This window comes from Fistularia commersonii, chromosome 1 (assembly GCF_037954325.1).
Source record: "Fistularia commersonii isolate RoL2024-O1a breed Wild chromosome 1, RoL_Fcom_v1.0, whole genome shotgun sequence".
NCBI classification, from domain to species: domain Eukaryota; kingdom Metazoa; phylum Chordata; class Actinopteri; order Syngnathiformes; family Fistulariidae; genus Fistularia; species Fistularia commersonii.
The window spans coordinates 6,489,890-6,511,443 of record NC_141284.1 but is presented as its reverse complement, the minus strand read 5'-3'; the positions used below and the strand labels follow the sequence as shown (position 1 = coordinate 6,511,443).

The 21,554-nt window shown below is 41.6% G+C and overlaps 1 protein-coding gene across 10 annotated transcripts in view; it reads left to right on the top strand.

The window, feature by feature from the left end:
• Window positions 1-21,554, top strand: part of ptprfa (protein tyrosine phosphatase receptor type Fa) — a 316,636-nt gene that overhangs the window by 67,633 nt on the left and 227,449 nt on the right. The gene's annotated exons all lie outside the window — the stretch shown is intronic.

Here is a 21,554-nt window from a genome sequence, read left to right as displayed (position 1 = left end):
CCGGTTAACACTGCGGCCCCAAGGGGCGACAAGAACCCCCTCCGAACACTATCTTTATGATTTCATAACCGCAATCATTGATGCTCATAAAGACTCAGCGCTTTAACGGACAATCCGACTGATTTAATTTTGCACAAAACTCAGATTTTGCAGGGAAGAGGTATTTACAGAGCAAATTTTGGCTTCTCCAGGTGCTCTCCAGACAGCGCACACTTCCTGCCAGTGATGTGCCGGAGCCCCAAATACATTTGTTTAATTGACATTGTAATTGATAGACAAACAAGCACGCGCGGCACAAAAGGGCCGTCTCTCTGTCAGCCTCTTCCAAATCACTCAGGAGCCCATTATACTTACTCTGCCATGCAGATATTGTTAGCTGCAAACACAGCCTAAGGCTCCAGAGCCAGTTGCAGCAAATGAATAGACTTATTTATTTATTTATTATTTATTCCCATCTCTCTAAAACTGCTCTTGTTAAAATAGAGCGGTACTGAAAATCACCAGCTCCGATCTCCGAGTGCCCAAAATATGTAGAAGGGATGGCGCCGTTGAGTGTGTGTGTGTGTGTGTACAAATCAGGGGTTCCACTTTTTTTTCCCAACAGCGACGTCTTTATTCATATTCAATCTGCTTGTCCGCGGTTGCATCACCAGAAGATGCGCCTGATGGAAAACCCCCTTTCTTTTTTACATTTTTTTTTTTAATTCAGTCCAAAAAATACAAAACTGAGCGCCACGCAAGCCTGGTGAAAGAACACCTCATGCATACATATAAATGTTTCACACATTCAAATATTCCGATTTTTCTCCCAGGTACGTTAGATGGTACCAACCACATCCTCCCCCAATCAATAAGATACAGCTTTGTTGTAAAGAAATGCATTATTTCTGTTTGGAGTGTAATTACATGACACAATATCAGTGTTTTTTTTAAGTTTGACAGCAGCTAAATGGTTCAGGTCACTTAAATCCCAGTCCCAGACTGTTTGTGATATGAATATAAACAGCTGAAGCTTCAAAACAGTTAATTTATCTGCAGTGGCTCAGCTGCCTGGTTGAGCCATATACGACAAAAATACGCAACATGCCGGCGTTTTCACCGGCTCCTCCGCTCTGCCTTCGGTCTTAATCAAGGATCTCCTCGTTTTCACTTTCTAGTCTAGGCATGCACGACGGCACGACGTTCGTGGCGTCAGTGTTTTTTTCTTTTTCCTGCTCCTCAAGGCCATTCATTCCAATCACCGCGGCGCCTCCGAACAACACAAAGGTGCCCCCCTCCGCCCCGCCTTTTCCGCTCACGCTTTTCCCGGAGCGGGATCTCAGTCTCCGAGGCCGACACGCCCCCTCTTCATCTCCGTGAATGGAGATGCCGCAGACGGCCGACCTTACCCGGCACTTTGGGGGCGTCAATCACGCCAATTTAATATTCTCGAGAACGGTTGAGATTTATCATGTTTACGCTGAGCATTTGCCGTGGTTAAAGGGCTGATAAGAGTGTTTGTTGGAGAAATTCAAGAGAAGAATACTAAACGTTCCTCCACCGGGCAGGTTCACACTAGAACTTTGGCGCCTTTCTCAGGTGCCATGTAATATTCGAATCTGTCGACTGATCCTCTGTGTTTGATCTCTTCTCGACACATGTATTTGTATACTGGTGTTGTAGTCGAGACCGCAGTAACCCAGAACAAGACATAGACCGAGACTGGAGGGTGCAGACATGGAAACAAGACCAACAAGATACACATTTATATAACTTGAATGTGTGTGTGTGTGTGAGTGTGTGTTTGTAATCCACTTCACCTGATCTTGTTCACTCCCAGCCAGTGTTGTTGGCTATAAAACATAATAATCATTTTGATAACGATAATCATCAGATCATATTCATAAAATATGTCTGTCACCATATCACAAAAATGGCACTTTAGTTGTTAACTCAATTTTTAACTTATTTCTTTGATTCACTGACTGAAATGAATTCAGTAAAAGGAATCAGCTTAGTTCTAGTTAACTCGAGCCTGTGAACTGATTCGACTGAATCATCTAAGTTTGTGGTGTTTCTGTTGAGTCTGTTAACTTGAATTTGTGGACTGATTTTACTGAATCATCTGAGTCGGCGGGGTCTGCGGTGAGCTTGCCACCTCAAGAATGTGAACCAAATCAGCTGAATCCACTGAATTCGCAGTGTTTCTGGTGAGTCGATAACTTGAGTCTTTGAACCGATTCAACTGAGTCATCTGAGTTTGCGGTGTTTCCGTTGAGTCTGCTAGCTTGACTCAATGAACTGATTCAACTGAGTCATTTGAGTTTCTGTTTCTGGGTAGCTTGTTAACTTGATTTTGTGGATTTCACTAAATTATCTGAGTCGGCAGTGCCTCCTGTGAGCTCTCTAAAGTGTGACTGTGAACCAAATCAAATGAATCCAGGGAGTCTATTGACTCGAGACTGTGAACTGAGTCAACTGAGTCCTCTGAGTTTCTGAACTGATTCAACTGAATAATCCGACCCCATCGTGTTTAAGGCGAGTCCGCTAACTCTAGTCCAGAACCAAATAAAAGCTATTATCCGAGCCTGCGGAGTTTCTGTGGAATCCGCTTACTTCCATCTTTGAAGTGATTCTACTGAGTCATTTGAGTCTGTGGTGGTTTCAGTGAGGTCACTAAGTTGAGTCTGCCAACCAATGCAACTGTATCACCTGAGTCTGCTAAGTTGCTTTGGAAACGATCATTCACCTAGATCTCCATCTCTTTGTCTCAGCTATGAGTCTTAGCAAAGGGGGGACAGGGTAAGAGCTCCAAGTGTCAGTGACAAAAATAAAAATACAAAAATAAAATACATAAACAAATAAAAAAACAAAAGGGCCTACTTTGTTTTGAATAAGCTCATCCTCATCCTGAGTCCAGTATATCTGAGACCAAGACCTAGTCAATATGTGTTTGATTGCGTGATGAGACAAAGATCGTCAAAAAGTGGCCTCCTCTGCTGTTATAAATATATAAATAAAAAGATAAATAAATAACCAGATTTATGTTGGCGTCCCGCCACTCTTGCTTTGTTTTTTCTGGCTGCTTCCATTTTATCCGCCGTCCGTCAAAAAATCAATATTTCCTTCATTGGGCTGAAATTTCACAATCAGAGTCCTCCTGCACTGAAAGGGCAGGATCTCCCCCTTTATCCAGGTACGCTTCTTATTGAAACGTTTCTATTTTTTCCTGCTTTATTGATCATCGCTGAAAGGGAAGAGGAGAGAAAATGCGGAAAAATCTGGAAAAAATAAAAATTAATGCTATTGAAATCTGTAGGGGCTGTCGGTTCTTGAACCGATATAGGTCGAATGGGTGTTTTCCACAAGAGCAGGCAGGTTTTCGGGAAAAAAAAAATAGTTCAGTCGATTTCTAAGAGAAGATCCCAGGAAGGGCCTCTAATGTTATATTCATCGTATTAAATGCTGGCAAATGAGCGCAGCTAAGTTGGCACGGAACAGGCGGCAAACAACACCGTGCCAAAATCTCGCCGAGAGTCTTATCTCCCGGTCCGCAAAGATGTTCACGCTATCGATCCACATCCGGCTCGATCTGCCTCTCCAGTTTCTTGGCTTTTAAAAACAGCTAAAATAAACAATCGCTCTCTTTGGAAACATCTGTCCCCTGACTTTATAATGCATCCAATCTCCAATTAGCTCAATCCACCTGGCAATCTCGGATTGGACGGCATCTGCCTTTCACGTCGGGAAGGCTAATTGCTTGTTCTGTGGAGCGACGGTTAGCGCGAATGGCGGAAATCGATCGGTTTGTCAACCAAACCCTGTCTCTGGCTCGAGGTTTCCAGCATCTATTCTAGTGGTGGGGATTTAGAATACATAATTTTTTGGTCAACTGTTTGGTCATTTATTTATTTATTCATATTGCATTTCATCGTACTGTTGTTGAGTTTTTATTTATTTTTTTTGCATTTTTCCAGGAAAAAGGGTCAACCTTTATTTATTTTATTTTATTTTATTTTATTTTATTTTATTTTATTTTATTTTATTCACATTGTATTCTATTCTGTGGTTTTGAAATCCAGTCTCTGGCCTCATTCAGTACACTATTTTCTTTGATATAATTTTAATTTTATTCTATGGTTCTGCAATTCACCCTATTCAAGTCTGCCATATTGTTCAGTTTTCCCAATAAGAAAGACACCAAACGACTCCGGTGTCGGTGACTAAGACCTGTAGAGGGGGATGTGCCAATTCAAACATTTTTTTTCCAATGGGTGTCCTCCGATCACACTAGCCTCCACTGTTTTCACCGCAAATCGCACAAATTACATTCTCGTAAGGGGATCACAGAAGGTATTTCTGTCAAACTCCAAAACACGGCACAAGCTGAATCTGCGTAAATCTCACCCCGGTCTTCCCGCAAGGAGGATATTAGCGTCAATCCTGAGCTTCTCCCCCTTGACATCAGCTTTGGAACAGCATCCATTTTTTTTTTTTTTTTTATTTTACCCTCAAGATGCTGAGGAGAGTAAGGGGAAAACAGCAGAGGCAATAAGAGCAAGTAGGCAAGGAGGAGAGATAAGATAGGAGAAGAGGGGTGGAGGGGGAAGATGAAGATGTGGAAGAGTCAACAGCAGGACTCTGGGTAATGAGAAAGAAGCATTAGTCATGAGGTGAACTGACAGCAAGAGCTTAAGGGGATGAGTGTATGTGTGTGTGTGTGTGTTTTTGTATGTGTTTGGTGGAAACGGTGGCAGTCGAAGACAGTACGAAGAGCACCGCTTCTCACTTATGCGAATCATACACCTTTCCCAGGAAAAAAAAAAACTTCATCGGTTCAATTGTGACACTCGGGGAGACGGAAGGAATGTGCACGTGTCCCCCACGGCCTTCTCACGCCGTCGGTCATGACTGCAGTGATCTCACAATGACTGGCGGAGCAGGTGGGTCAGGCCCGGACGATTGCCATCGGCCATGTTGAGATTCAACGCGATGGGGGGGTTCTGAAATAAACCCGACCTAGATAGCTTTTATTTCACTGGTGGCTTCCTGCTTTCGTTTTTTATGGCGTAGCCTTCGAATGAAATTGAGCAAACCTAACACACCGCCGCGTGACGGGATCGGGAAGGCCACTCGGTAGCCTGGGGCGCTTTTGTTTCACCACTTTGTTCATCATTTTGAACCAAGCTTGAATTCTATTAATCTATAATTTGTTGCTGTTATGCCCTCCTTAGTTCACTGTAAAAGATCTATGCTGGTTTATTTTTAGCTTTAAAGCATCTTGGTGAAACAGCTTCTAATGTTACAGGTGGAGGTCTTTTTCAGGATATGGTCGCTTTAATCGCGAATTTTACTGGCATTGCTAAAGGAAGCTAGCTGCTAATATGTGTCTCACAATATAAGTGGTATGACATTAAGGGTCAGCATGGTGGTTAGCGCTCCTGACATGAATCAGAATAAGAATGACTTTATTGATCCTCGAGATCAATAAATTGCCCTGAAATTGCTCTTGGTTGCAGCCGGTCCTACTCACAGCGTAGGGATTGAAAAAAAAATGTGAGCATCAATATGAAAGGAAAACAAAAATAAAACTAAAAGGAAAACAAAAATAAAACTAAGATATAAGTAGTATACTTAACTCAAGGTCATTCACTATTAGTATCTGATACAGGTGATTGGACAAGAAAAGGAAATTATTGCAGATAATGAGAAGTAGGAAGGTTTCAGTTTGTTTTTGATGGTTGACCGAGTTCTTCCTGAGTAGCATATTGCATGTTCTCCATTGCTTGGGTTCTCTACAGTTTGTCCGTTTTCCAAAAACAGTCAGAATGGAAATTGAGCAAAGACGTGGATAAATAAATGGATGATACAGCCGAATGTATCATTCATTAAAGCTAAACGACTTAACCCCCTAGAGACAATTATTCTTTGAACTTGAGTTTATGCTGTTGTTGTTTAATTCAACCACTGTGTTTATTGTTTTTAATTTTCATTGTTTCTTTTAAATCTGTATTTTGTCTATATGTATATGTTGGTACAGTGTCCTTGAGTCTCAAGTAAGGTGCCTACAATAAAATGTATAATCATTATTAGATATATAGTGCATGTCAAACTGTAACTTTTGTTGTCTTGATAATATTCATTACATCAGAGTAGTACTTGCCGCCTAGTCTGAAATATCTGATCGATGGTGTAAAAATAACAACAGAAGTACAGGACCCATGGGACATATTAAGGAGCTTTAAATTCACCCTCTCAGAAGACGGCAAATGTTTTCTTTAACTTTCAAAATCTTGTTAAAAGCCGGGGCAGCAGATTGAGATCCACTTATCATTTCTCGCCGGATTTATTTATGTGGGTTTTTTCCAATTTAATTGGATTTTTTTTCTTTGGAGATGTTTTGGAGATGATTAAATAAAGCATTTCGGTCTAATCCTCTTTTAATAAATACGTGAGTTCCTCTGTTGACAGTATTTTATCGGGATAAGAATCCAAACCTTTGCAGTATTCTTTTTATTTATTTTGCATTTTTCTTATTAGCTGTTTTGGACTTGAAACCTCTCAAGAAGCAAAGATTTCCAAGATCATGATGCGCCAATAAACTCCCTTTTCTGTTGTTGTTTTGTCAACTTCAGCTTTGTTAGTGCTGGTAGCTACATTGTGTTCAAAGTCCCCTTTCCGACATGATTGATCAGTAGCTAGTTTGCTAACCATCTGGTAATGTTAGCCTATATCCAACGTAGCGTTACTAATAAAATAAAGAAATATAATTAAAAAAAAGAAAATATATAATGGAAAAAATGAAAAGACAATTTGCGCTGGTCTCCAACTGTCGAATGTTTTTTTTTTTTTTATCTCAGTGCTGTATTTCCATTTTTCGCCGTCATGTTAGCATACGCCAGCGCCAAGTTTACATTCAGGTATGCTAATATCAAAACACTGCTCTGTCAGTTTGTATCATCTCACTAGCAACCTCTGTTGAATGCCTGGTGATTTAGACAGAAAATATGATTGAGAGCCTTAGCAGGGAGTCTTTATTTACGCTAAAATGTGACTGACAGCGTTACTAGATTATCCAAGTGATGGAAAAGGTCATCGCCTGATGTCCGATGAAAGCTGTTATTGGATTATGTACACTAGATTACAGCCGTCAGTATTATTCGCTATAATGCTTTGCTAAAGTGCAGTTAAACATGTCAAGCCAGATTATTGGCATAATCTGATTATTCCCGCCTTTCGGATCATGGCGTGCGGTGCAAACACACTGGGGATTGGAGAGTGACCGCCATCGCCATCTGCCGATTGGATATCAGTCTTCATTATTAGTTAAGATGATCCAAATAGATTAAAATCCAAATTGCATTTCCGATGAATAGTGTTAATCAAAACCGCAAGAAGGTCCCTGAGCAGCTGGCAGGGATGCTTCTTTGGGGTTCTCCATGTTTGTCCTGCCTGCTAGTTTGCTAGTTTGCTAGTTTGCTAGGTCTTCCTCGAGACCTCCTGCCTGGCAGCTCCAATTCCAGCATCCGTCTACCAATATATTCACTATCCCTCCTCTGCACATGACCAAACCATCTCAGTCTGGCTTCTCTGACCTTCTCTCCAAAACATCGAACATGTGCCGTCCCTCTGATAGACTCATTCCTGATACTATCCATCCTGGTTACTCCCAAAGAGAGCCTCAACATCCTCATCTCTGGACTGTTGACCCTAAGTACCTGAAATCCTCCAGCTTCTTGATCTCCACTCCCTGTAGCCTCACCGTTCCACCCGAGTTCCCCTCATTCACGCACATATATTCTGTCTTGCTGCGACTAACTTTCATTCCTCTCCTTTCCAAAGCATACCTCCACCTCTCTAGATTTTCCTCTACCTGTTGTCTGCTGTCACTACAGATCACAAGATAAGTAAGTAAGATAAGATAAGATAAACTTTATTGATTCCCGTAGGGGAAATTCTTTCATCACAGCAGCGTAACAGTTATAAGTGTCAAATAAGTAAAAAAAATGAATAGAGAGACAATTAGGAGATAATTAGAAAAACCAAAATACATGCACACATAGACGGCAAAGAGAATAACAATAGCAACAACGTCAAGGATAAGAATAGACAACATAATGGAGAAAAAAAAAGACAGTAAGGGTGAAAAGCAGACAACAGAAGTAAACATAAACAGAGTGACAATAGCAATCTTAAGGGTTAAATAAATAAACAAAAGTAGGCAGAAAGCGAGCGTGAGACTCACAGGATAGAAAAAGATAACAGAGTGAGGGCATGACACATGAATGAATGGGTGAGGAAGTGAATAGGGTGAGGTAGTGAGGTTGTGGTAGCACAGATGCACCTCCAGTCTGTCAGATTTATATTCTGTCCAGACTGTTGTCATACAGTCTGATGGCTGTGGCAAACTGTATAGCAAACTGTACAGCAAAAAATTCTGTATTGGGACGGGAAAAACTGTTGGCTCAAAGAACTGCCCATCAGCCACAGCTCATCGTGCAGGGGATGGAAGGGATTGTCAAGGATAGCTCCCAGTTGTCCTTCACTCTCCCCACTGCCCCAGATCTGAGATGGTCCAGGTTCTGTCCCACCACCGAGCAGGCTTTCCTCACTATCTCGTTGAGCCTGTTGACCTCACCAGTCCTGGCACCGCCCCACCAGCTCACAATCATGAAGAAGAGTATGCCAGCTACCATAGATTGATTGAAGGTTTTGAGGAGTCCGCTACAGATGTCAAACAACCTCAGTCTCCTCAGGAAGAACATCCTGCTCTGACACTTCCTGTAGAATGCATCAGTGTTGTGTGTCCAGTCCAGCTTATTGTTAATGTGGACCCCAAGGCACTTGGAGGAGTCCACTATCTCCACCTCCTCACCTGGATGGTGATCGGTACCCGTCTCCTCCGATTCTTCCAGAGGTCCACAACCACCTCCTTGGTCTTGGAGATGTTGAGTAGGAGGTGGGTCTGGTTGCTCCGCTCAACAAAACTCGCAATCAGACCTCTGTACTCCTCGTCGCCATCGTTGATGCATCCAACGATGGAAGAGTCATCAGAGAACTTCTGGAGGAGGCAGGAGCCAGAGTTGTACCGGAAGTCAGTGGTGAAGAGGAATGGAGGGTGAAGTTGTGTACTCAGCAGCTTGTCCTTGAGGAGGATGGATTGGACACTGTTGAAGGCACTGGAGAAGTCAAAGAAGGTGACTCTCACAGTGCTTCCTGTACCATCAAGATGGGATAGGGCCCTATGAGTGAGGAAGATGATTATATCCTCCATATCCATGTGCTGCCTGTACGCAAACTGCAGAGGGTCCCAAGGAAGCAGATAGCTGGTCTTACAGGTGCTGGAGTACAAGCCTCTCGAATGACGTAGTGCCATTGGCCTGTAGTCATTGAGAGCACTCAGACATCCTTTCTTAGGCACTGGGACAATGCAGTAGGTCTTCTAGAGGTCAGCCACCTTCAGCAACTTCAGAAAGAGGTTAAAGAGGTGCTGGGAGACCCCAGCAATCTGCCCAGCACACGCCTTGAGTAGCCTGGGGCGGATGTTGTCCAGCCCACTGGCTTTGCTCTGCTTCAACTTGGAGAACTCCCTCTGCACCTGGCTGGAGGTGAGGGTGAGGCCCTGGTTGGAGGGGAGAAGTGTCTGTGTCAGTAGTATGCAGTGTGGTTATTTACATTATTTGATATGGGATTGTATATGGGATGAAGGGGGTCATTATGATTCCGATGCGGTAGGGTCGTCAAAGAAACAAATACAATAATTACTACCTTATAAATAGATAATAACATAAATACACCACCTCATCAGCTTTCAGTGATAGCCAAAATGGAGGGTAGCGGATTCATGGGGATCCAATTAATGGAGGGGAAAACTTGTGTGTCTTGATTTAATAAATGTCAGTCATTGCAATCAAGGCGGTAATTGCTTTATTTATTTCCCCCCACCCACAGAAAAAGGTCAGTAAATATTGCAAACATCTTTAATGATACAAAAAAATTTACCAGCATCTCTTCTGACATTTGATGATAATTACAACTTGTTTAACCCGCGATGTAAACAATTTGTTTTATACCTAAACAAACAAAAAAAGCCGACAATTGTGGATACGGGTGACATGGGTGTGGATAATTTTCTAAAGGGGAGAGATGAAACTTCAACAGCTTGTTAAAGCTATATTTCTTGAGAAAAATATATGAGTTGTGAGTTAATTTTGTTTATAATGTACATACCGGTGACATGGTGTGTTCACATTGCATATCGCATATTCAGTAATATTGCCGAATGCGATACTTGTGAGATCCTAAGAATAAAAACGGGCACTGTTTTAGGCTGCAGTCCGTCGCTTTGAGAAACCGTTGACGTCTGACGCTTGGACTTTCAGCTCCCACCTGCTACGCATGCGTGGTGAAAAACCCATCGATGATCGCGCATAAATTAAACAACCGTAAATTTGATCTACGGGAGGAATTAGCCGCCTCGCACCGCTGACGGGCTATGATGCTCTTAAACCCTGGTGTTCAATAAAACCACGAGCAGCAGTTATTCCTCTGCTCCCATCAGCAGCCCCAGCGGGCTGCCCGTGTCTGTAACGCCCTCACTTATTTTACTGCTAACGATGGTTTAAACGCCGGGGAAGGGACAAAGCTAAGCGCTAGCTGTCCGAGACGCCGTCGCTCACTCACGCCTTTCAGTCCCACCCCGATTGTTTCTTGTCATTCAGACGGCATAGCGGCCAAATCTGCTGACAAATAATTCAGTCAGTGAATGATGCATTGGAGGCAAGGTTATGAGATGAGAACAACTTTATTTATCCCGAAGGAAATTGTTATTATATTATTGTTATGTTATTATTAATTATGCCAGTGTAATAGTGTAATAACAGGGATATTATTGTGTAATAACTGGACCATGTTACAACATTTATTCATTCATTCATTCCTGTTTGTGCTACCGGAGGGACCACTCTGGGGTCAATAACAGCTGGTGTTGGGCCAGAGGCCGGGCTTTAACCCCAGATAGGTCACCTGTCCGTCACATACATTTTAGGATCTGCACTTGCTGAGATCATTCGTGCCTTCACGGGATCAATGATAAGGCAATGTCATTGATCGTGACATTGGGAAACTATGAAAAGCTAAAATCTTTACCACTTTCATGCGCAACAGATAGACTTTCAATCGTTCCAATGCATTAGCTTAGCTCGGATGGCAACGTCTGCATTCACCAGTGCGCCGATCTCAGTGGCGTCTTGTTAAAGGAGGGGGAAGAAGGTGGCGTTGTCTCACCGGCGCCCTGGGAGGACATCAAACACATGGCGGTGCACCGTTGGAGAATTATTCTCCATAATGTTGGTAATGAGAGTAATATTTCCTCCTTTGTTCTGGTCTCGCTTCAGCTGTCGCCGCCACCGCCTGACAGTGACCCCGCTGTTCCTGCAGGCTGCTGCTGCATTTCACCTCTACCCCCCCAAAGAAAACACACACACACACACACACACATACACAAGCCTGGAAAAATTGAAGGTCGCCCACAGATGAACGTTGTTTATCACTGAGCGTAAACTAGGCCTTGGCAGCCTATTGATATGCATCCAATATTTTCGAACTATGATGTCATATTAAATTATAGACTTATTTTATATTAATCACATCTATTTACAGATTTCCCCACAACATGAAGTGAAGTGATGAAGTGATTCTTTATTTAGTAGAGCTGAGGATGTGCTAAAGTTGTATTTTAAATTCCCCCATGACTTATTCTACAATAAGTCTACAAAGTTGGTTGATATTTTTTTCTATTATTATAATTATTATTACCATTGGTATCATTATCTATTGCTGTATCTAATAAGTCATAGGTTTTCTTTTTCTTTTTTTTTCATTCATAATACTCATACAAAAAAAGCTTTACATGTTCCTGGCATTGAACAATGGGATAAGAGAGGGCTTCGAATCGATAAAATGCAAGATTAAATACAACAAAAAATAAGAAAATATACAAAGTGAAGAAATTGTAAACACCACGCTGTGCGAGGTGACCCGTTCTCAATGTGCCCCCCCCGGGGCCTTAATAGGCCCCGGTGCATTTCTCCAACGTCAGCGTCCCCTATCTTCTGGACGGCAGCCATCCATCCATCCGTCCTGTGAGACGGGACGGGGGTTCGGGGTGCAGAGAGAGAGAGAGAGCTGGATTAGCCCTGATAAATGGTGCTATGAAAGATGAATGATAGCTGTATTGCTACCGCTCCTCCACTCATTTTCTGCCCACCCTCTTTCCCCCCCAAACCCCCCTGGCCTGCAGGGACAGTTGCACCACCACTCAGGCGGTGAAAAATGAGGCCGCACCCTTCCCGGTGGCATCTGTGACACGAAGCCTTAGGTTATACCGGTGTAATAACTGATTAATATTTTAGTACCTATTGGAATGATCATCTTTACACGTACGGATCGAGATAATATGATTTTGGGAAGAAAAAGTTACGGAAACAGAGAATTTAGAGTCTTCAGTGAACCTACTGATGGTGCATTTGGACTGCGGGAGGAAGATGGAGAACTGATGGAGAACCCAGAAGGGAGAACGCATTAATGAAGACTCCATATTGAAAGTATTTTTTTTATTTATTGAAAATAAAATATCTAAAATATTGAAAATGTATTATGAAAATAAATTATTTATTTATTTTCAGTATTACTATATTAAAAGCGAAACCCAGCCATCACTAATAGGCGCCTTGCACCTACTATCTCCAGCCCAGATTTTTTTAACCCTTTGTGGTTCCCTCTTCTGCTTCTTCATTTTGTAACCTGAAAAATCAACCTGTGTTATTTGGGTTTTGAAAATCACCTAGATAAGTATTTTTAAAAAATAATTAATTTAATTAAAATTATATACATTTTATAACTGTTTCATAATAAAATTAACAAAATAAAAGACACATAAATACTCTATATTACTTTATATCGGCATAATGTCAATAATAATTGTCATTGTTGTTAGTATTAGTAGTAGTAGCACTAATATTAATATTGTAAAGGCAATGGAATTCACAGTCTGTAAATGTATATCAGTATCATGACAATTGTAGTGGTACGAATAATAATAATAATAATAATACAATTGTTAAAACAAAATAAAATGTGCATAAATATTCTATATTAAAGTGTTAGAAAAATGGCAATAAAAATGATATAACAAATGACAATCATTTCAGCTCATGACAAGAAATTATTTTTATTTCCTATACTATCTGACAAAATAGTACATTGATTGTACTGTTCTGAATAAAAAGCTCTAAAAGTTTGCAGAGATTAAACTAGCTATTAAACATAACATCAATAAATTAACTTGAAAATTTTAATTACTACATTTTACACGCAAAAAGCCAAAAAGCCGCTATACATGTTAATGAATTATTAATAAGCCTCGGAATAACACCGACAGCCCACGAGGCGTTAGTAACCCGGGAATAACACCCTCACAACCTCTTTCTCTGGCTGTTAGAGGCGCTAGCACGTTCGCCGTGCAAAAGCGGTAAAAGCAGCCTCGTAAAAAGAGCGATGGTGCCGGCAGGTTTCCGTGGCGACCCGGGTAGTGGGGCAGTGTCACGGCAGCAAAGTGTGAGGCCTTTCTTTTTATATCCCTGGTGCGGGGCGGCTGCGGCGGTGGGTGAGGGGGTGAGAAAAGGTTTATTTCGCTGGCGACCGTGAGGAGTCTCGCGGGGTCAAACGAGCAGGGTCGCCATTACGTGGGGGTTCGGGGGGGCGTTGGGGGTTGGGATGTGGCGTGGAGGGCTGGACGGGTCCTCTGGATAATGTCTCTGCGAAGTGTCGGGTATGATTTTGCCCGCTGGGGGGAGCTTTCCATGGAGCTGTGTGTGTTTTTGGTTGTCAGTTAGCTTTGGCGCTAACGTGCTAATGGATCCGTGAGCTGAAGGTCGAATGGCTTTTCCTTTTTTACGCCCGGCGAAAATATTCCAAAGGGAGACTTTTTCTGAGGGTCAGAGAGGAGAAAGCGCTAAAAAAATGAAAAAAAATAAAATAAAAAATAAAATCTCCCCTGAGCGTTTGTTGGCGCCGGGAACATCCTGGCTCTTGTTCCCCTCCGGTGGCCGGGCTTACCAGTCGGGCGTGGAAGGCTCTCTCGCCCACTTACCTATTAATACAAAATCAATCATCAGCCCAGCTTGCGTTCCGCGCTGGTGGTGGCGTGGAACAGGCGTCGCCATTTTTCCCCAGCGACGGAACGATGGAGTGACCCCTCGACCCCCGTCGCCTGACTCGGGTCGTGCATGTTGGCTTTACGCACCTGTTCCCAGAGGAGCACGTGACCCCAGGCGCCTGTGACTCGTGCCTAACGTGCTCTCACACATGGACACACTCCGGAAGCGCGTTGGTATGAGTGTGTGTGTTGAGGTCAAGCTATCAGCTTTGTCGTGCTGCGTGACGGGATGCAGTTGTGGTTTTTTTTTTTTTTGTTCATTTTATTTCCGGCAATGCTTAACTGCAAGGTCTTGTTTCCGCTGAGCTCCATGTCAAAGGTCCATCCCTTCCTTCTGGATTGTCTCCATGGAAATATCTTGGGATGCCCATGAATGTCTCGGAACATTGAGAAAGGTTTCGGAACATCTTGCAAACATCCGCGAATGTCTAGAACTGTCTTGGAACGTCCAGGAAGGTATTGAAATATCTGGGAATGTTTCAAATATCCGGCGATATCGTGCAATGTCTGCGAAGATCTTGAAGTGGCTAGAAAGATCTTGGAACAATCAAGAACATTTTAAAACATCTTGGAGCATTCCGGAATGTCAAGGAACTTAAGAAATTGCCTGGAACATGTTATAGTTTCCAGGGAGACCCAGGAAGAACATCTTGGAGTATCTTGGAATGTCTAGGAATGTTCTGAAAACATAGTTGAACCTCTTGGAACAGCTGGGTCCAGGAATATCTGAGTATCTCTTGAAGTGTCCAGAAACATCTTGGTCTCCGTGAAGGTCTGGGGATGTTATTGAATATCCAGGAATGTCTGGGAGAACTTCTTGGAAAATCTTTGAGGGTCTCAGAAGGTCCAAAATATTTCCAGAAAGTTCCCGTCTATCCGTTATTTGCCTGAATGATGCTGAAAAAAAGCAAGACGGTCTCCTTGAAGTGAGACCAGTCTGCTTCTTTGTCTACATGTGCACAGACAGAAGGCCCTGATATCTCCATCTTATTTATTTATCCCCCCTTAGCTGTGACAATCCCCTTCAGATTAAAGATCTGATCTCAGGGTCGAGGCGACGAACCGGGAGCCAGACGCTCTCAGACGACGGAACAAAGTCGTCTTGATCCCGATCTTTCGATTGTTTACGTCCAACCAAACTCTGACCACTCTTTTGTCATTTATTTGCGATGGGGTGAGTCATCATCTCTTTTTCTTTTTTATGTCATCAAATGGTGAATTAGTTTTCCCAGCATCTTTAAGTGAGTCGTTTGAATTTCCTTAAATTTTTATTTTTCTATTCTATTTATTTATGTATTTTTCATGGTTACATCCCAAGACTTTTGAGTCTGCTTCTTTTTCACCTTTTTTTATTCAATTTTGTTTTGTTATAATTTCTCGTTTATTTACAGATGCTATTTCCTGTTTGACTTTGTATTTTTCATTGTAATTGCTCAACATTTTCATATTTCCTTCATTTTTTCAATGCTTTAATTTATTTTAATTATATTTTTTCCTCAATAACAGATGCAGATTTTGATTTTAAAACCCAAATTTATATTAAATCAAATGTAATATACCTAAACAGAAAAGGAGAATTTGCAAGTTTTGATTATTTTCTGAAAAATATCAGTAAGTTCCTGCATCTTCTCAACCTTGCGGCTGCCTAGCGCCACGGCAACGGGCACGTCTTCCCTCCCCCGCCATTCATCGTAGTTCCCGCCACGATTGCGTGTGCAATCGGATTCCCGCTCCCTAGTTGTTATCAGTGTGAAATACCGTTCAGACAGGTGGTGACCAAACAAGGCGAGTCCAATTTTGTTTCTTCTCCCGCCCCGCGCTTTTGTTTCCTGCAGAAGTGCAGGCTATTCTGTTTCAGACAGGATTACATAAATAGTTAGCATAATGCTGCGGTGCCTTGCGTTCATGTTGTGACAATATACCGCGAAACTTAAAACGGAGCCACTGTTAAATCCCTCCAGGAATTCCGCCGTTCTCTCACGACCCACGACGCAGGTGAGTGGGTGCGGCGGGTCAGCGGAGGGCGTAATCTTCCTCCACGGCTACCCAGACGCCGCGTCTCATAAACAAACAGGAAACAAAAGGCGCCGTCTTGCCCGTCGTGCAGCCGAAGCAGCCGGAGATGGATAATTGACCGAAAAACAGATTCTGGACTTATTTCTTATCAGAGTTATACTCCAAAACTTGGGAGTAAGACGGGTGGAGACGAGCACCAGGGCTCTCTGTGTGTGTGTGTGTGTGTGTGTGTGTGTGTGTGTGTGTGTGTGTGTGTGTGTGTGTGAGAGAGTGTGTGCACATATACACATGCACTCATGGTGTATCATTCAGCGTGCGCCATTATTAGCGCCAGACAAAGAGGAATTGGTGAAACGGCAAATATCTGATGGCTTTATGACGCATAAAAACTGTCGGCCTGAAATGACTTTCAAAAAATACATATAATAATGATAAAAAAATGAATTGTAATACAACACCAGCAACACCGTCATTTTTTTGATTTATTTTATTTACATTTTACATCTTTTTACATCATTGTTTTTCTTTTTTTCCTCAGTATTTTGCCTGGTTGTTATGCATTATTTGTTATAATCTACATTTCATATTTCATTTTTTGATAATTTCTCATTTAACTTTTTCAATCATAAATGTTTGTTATACATTATTTATTTATTCATTTTACTTCAGGTTTTAATTTAATTTTCATATTCTATATTTTTCATTTTTTTATTTTACTAAATATGACAAGGTTTTTTTTTGCTTTATCGCTCATTATGAGGTTATATATGACATTAAAGATAAAGATCTGGAAACATTCCATAAATATAAAAATCCCCAATAAATAACAACAATATAAGAACAGATGTCGGGGAAATAAAGGGCGCTAAACAATAATCTGTGAACAATAATTTCCAAGGGTGGATATGAAAATTAAAGCATAGGGATTTTCCACTGCTTAGCATCAAATGGTGTGAATATTTATACATTTCGGCTTTAAATGTAGATTTTCCCGTGTCACCAGAGGCGTTGGCCCACCTGAAAACGGGTTGCAGTAGGAGGCTGGGGGTACGACGAGGGGGGCGGGTGGCTCAGGAGAGGAGAGAGATGCTTTACTGTTACGATATCGCATGAACATGAGTCACCCCCCCTTCATCCCCCACCTCCACCCATCCCAATGCAAGTAGATGTTCCACATAATAATACTCATCCATCACCCACACGGGCTCCACTTGGTCAGGCAGAGGCCAGCCACCATAATGCACTGTCAAATGAACACAAACACACACGCACGCACACACACACACACACGCACGCATGCAATATTTTCTCTCTCTGTCACAGAGATGTGATTGCAACGCTGGGGGAGGCAGGGTGGGACGGGAGGGGGTCCGGGGTGGTTAATGTGGTGCCGCGCGCCTCCGTTTCGTCCCTCGCCACAGTTCTTCAAGTCGAGAACGGCGGGGATGGCGATGCGGTGAGGCGACCTTTAGCGCCGCGTCTCGCTCACGGGACGTTAGCGAACTTTAAATGACATTAGAAAAAAAAAAAAAAAAAAGATTTATGTCCCCGCCTCATCAGCGATGGGGTTGGAGTGATGGAAATGAAAAGTCGACATCGTCATGGAAATGTTCATGCACCCTGGTCGTTTGCCTGATAGATGAAGGCCGCCTCAGTGGCGGTGCCGTAACAACCACGCCGGTGTCACTCAACGTCAATCAGTGGGGAAATGTTTTTTTTTCTTGTCCAGAAATTCAGATATATTCCGCTGTAACCATGGTGGTGACAAACACCATGAACCGCTACAAATATTATAATTTTATTCCACTGTTACAACAGTCATAACGGTGTTTTGACGATATTATTACAGTATTCTTCTCCAGTATTTTTTCATATCATTTTGCTGCCATTAAATACCGCTAGTTGACAGGGTGTGGTCATTGTGTGTGGGTTCGTGAGATTGTGTGTTTGTGTGTGTGTGTGTGTGTGTGTGTGTGTGTATGGGGGGGGGGGGGGGTCAAAGATATCTGTGGTGGCCGGTGGAAGATTGCATTGGGTTTTCAGTGATTAGCATTAGCAAGCATTAATTAATGTCGATCAAGTACCAACCCTTGTTTTGAAGTGTCATCCAGCCCATCGACATAAAAGAAAAATGATTTTATTACGATAAAATGCACTTTACTGGGTTCAACCATGGTTTGAAATCCTCCTTACCTTTTCTCTGTGTTGAGGGTGACTGTGTGTGTGTGTGTTAAGGGGACGGGGGTCCATTACGACACAGGAGTGTTTGGAATCATCTTCAATCAGCTGAGCTGTTGAACATAACATCATAATTTAAATTTACGATATTCCACTCTGGGCACATTGCATAATATAGTTATGACACATGTATACCCTGGTAATAACATAAGTCATAACTAAACAGTATTTGATGATCATCTTTTCCTGATGGGACCGTAAACCCCCGCTTGACTTGAAATACCGCGCACAAATTTATGACGCGGTTACTTACACGACCCTCCATCAAAGCTTGATTTATTTGTTTTGTTTTGTTTTTTCTACTCAGAGGAATGACCGGAGCAAACCTTTATATCCTCTAAAAAAATATACACCCCTTTGAAAAGCGACACAACATTTATTATTTAACGGGGTCACAGGACTTTTAATCAAACAGATTTTTTTTTTTTTAAATGTCATTTTAAATGCTTCAACTTTAGAAATGATGGCACTTCCTCTCTGGGGAAGAGATGGGGTTTAACCCGGACCAATCACCTGTCAGTCACAAGGCCATATGGGGACGTCCAGCCATTCGCACCTTTTTTGTTTTATTATCTTTACTTTAGGAATTTCGTGGCAGAATGTCATGGCAAAGCGACGGCGCACCTTTGTTCCCTCATCAAAATGGGAGACTTTTGGGAGATAACTTTTAAAAAATAGCTTGAAAGAAAAATCGGTGAATGATCAACGTATTAATTTCATTTTTTTTTCCATCCGAAACATTTTTGCACCACATGGAGATATTTATGCAAGAAGACAGAAGTCAATCAATTAATTTGAATAAAAATCATGTTGTTATTGAAAATCTCACTGTTGTGTAATTTAGAACATGATATTTAAAGGAAAATAGAAATAACTTAGGATTTTGAATAAACATTGAATACGAAGGTTCACGGATAACCTTTAGGCATCCTCTCAAAATGGTCCGTCACGATGAGACCCACCGAGTAACCCATTATACCCAACTGCCGTAACAAATAGAAAAACAATAAATTAATTAATTGATAGATGTTTTAATATTTTATTCAGAGATATTTTATAATAAAAATGGCACAGAAACAACTGTAATCCTGAAATCAGAATAAAAAGTGAATAAATACACAGGGAATAAATATCCTAAAGTGTATGTGTGTGTATTGTGGTGTGGTGTAGTTGTACTCCCGAGAATATTTCCCGGGGTAGGTATCAGAGAATTAATGCTGTGGACACACCCATTGTATTTTGCTTGTAATGCAGACATGCTGATTCTCTCCACCAAAAGAGATATGATGGTAGACATGGAGATTTGAAACGGTCCGCTGAATATGCGATACGTCTTTTTTTTTTTTTTTTTTCCTCGGCGGCCAGGCTTAAGGTAAATATGGATATGGTTTGTAACAGAGTAATAGAGCTTTAGTAAGCAGCCACAGGCCTCCCTTCCTTTGCATCTACCTGAAAAAAAGGACGGTTTTGCCAACATCTAAATTTGTGTTGATGTTTAGCACGTTGACGGTGTTCAACTTTATACTCGTCCTCAATACCATCAACGTAATTTCTGGTGCTCTGAATCCACATATTCATTCACAAAACACAAAATACAAATGACCCCCCTTCATATTGCATTCACCCAAGGTTTTTTTTTTTCTGTTTGTTTGTTTTTGTTTGTTTTTTTTTTCTCACTCAATGCAATACAGAAAAATTAATGACAAAAAAAGACAAAGAAAAATCAAGAAACGAGAAACAGCATCTGTTTGTTTCCCAGGCCAAGTTGGAGGAAACGGTTCAATCCGGCAGCCACATGAAAGAATTGCTAGTTCAGAATAACAGCCCAAAATTACATGCAGCCATACTTGTCATTGTAATAACCGTGGCATAAAAGAGTAATGTAGTTTTAATGGCATATTTTTGTTCCCCTTGTGTTGGTTTTTAATGTGAATGCTCTATTATAGTCTAATTATAGCATATTATAGTCCGGAATTAGGAAATGATGGAAAAAAAAAGAATTATACAAACGTCAAAGCAATTTCACTTGGCATTACATCATCCAATATTACCGCAGTTTAAACTCTGGATGAGACCAAATACATCGGCCGATGTACACGGGTCATGGTTATCTCACTCCGTACCATAATTATTGCTTGTTATTGGTCACCCTCGGTCTCTTTTAGGTTTATTCTGGCGCCATGGTGACAGTTGACCCTGTGGCACAACATGGGGTTTGTCCCCTCCGCAAATGACCGGCTCGATCGGAAATGTTGACTGGAACAAACTGTTGCTGCTGCCGCAATAGCAGGATCATCACGTGTGTGTGTGTGTGTGCGTGTGTGTGTGTGCGTGTGTGTGTGTGTGTGCGTGTGTGGCACGGCAGCTGCTCAGTGTTTGAACAGAGGATGCTGCTACAGTATCTGACTCTGACTGGAAGGATGTGCTGGAGGTGTTTCCTGTCCCCGGTCATTGGGGAGGCAGGATGCTGCTCTGACAGCAAATTCTATTAAAATATAGATTAATAAATAAGTAGATAAAAGTCAATGCACCAGGGGGGAAAAGAATTACATCACTGAAGTAAACATCACGCACACAGTGAAATATATTAATAAAAAACATAACAAAAAACTATCTATCTATCTATCTATCATCTATCTATCATCTATCTATCATCTATCTATCATCTATCTATCTATCTATCTATCTATCTATCTATCTATCTATGATTGCTTGCTCGTTAAAATTTAGCTTGCATGCTAACTGTATGACTGTACTTTTTCATAATCTATTTTGTGTCTGTGTGTGTATTTGTACTCCCTTGTGTTTTATGTTTATGTTTATGTTTGTGTCCATGTCAACCAGCTATTTACAGTTTTAATTTGATAGTAATTTCTGCACTCAGGTAGCCACCTAACTCTATAATTACACTTCTCTATCATGATCTTATCGTAAAAATAAATATGTGTGTGTTTGTGTGTGTGTGTGTGCGTGTGTTTCCCTTATTTATATACTGTGTTAGGTTTGGTTTGCAGTTTCCTTTTGATAGCAGTGTAAAAAATTAGCAAGCTAGCTAACTATCTAACCATGCAACTACACCTCCCTACCATTATATGCACATAAA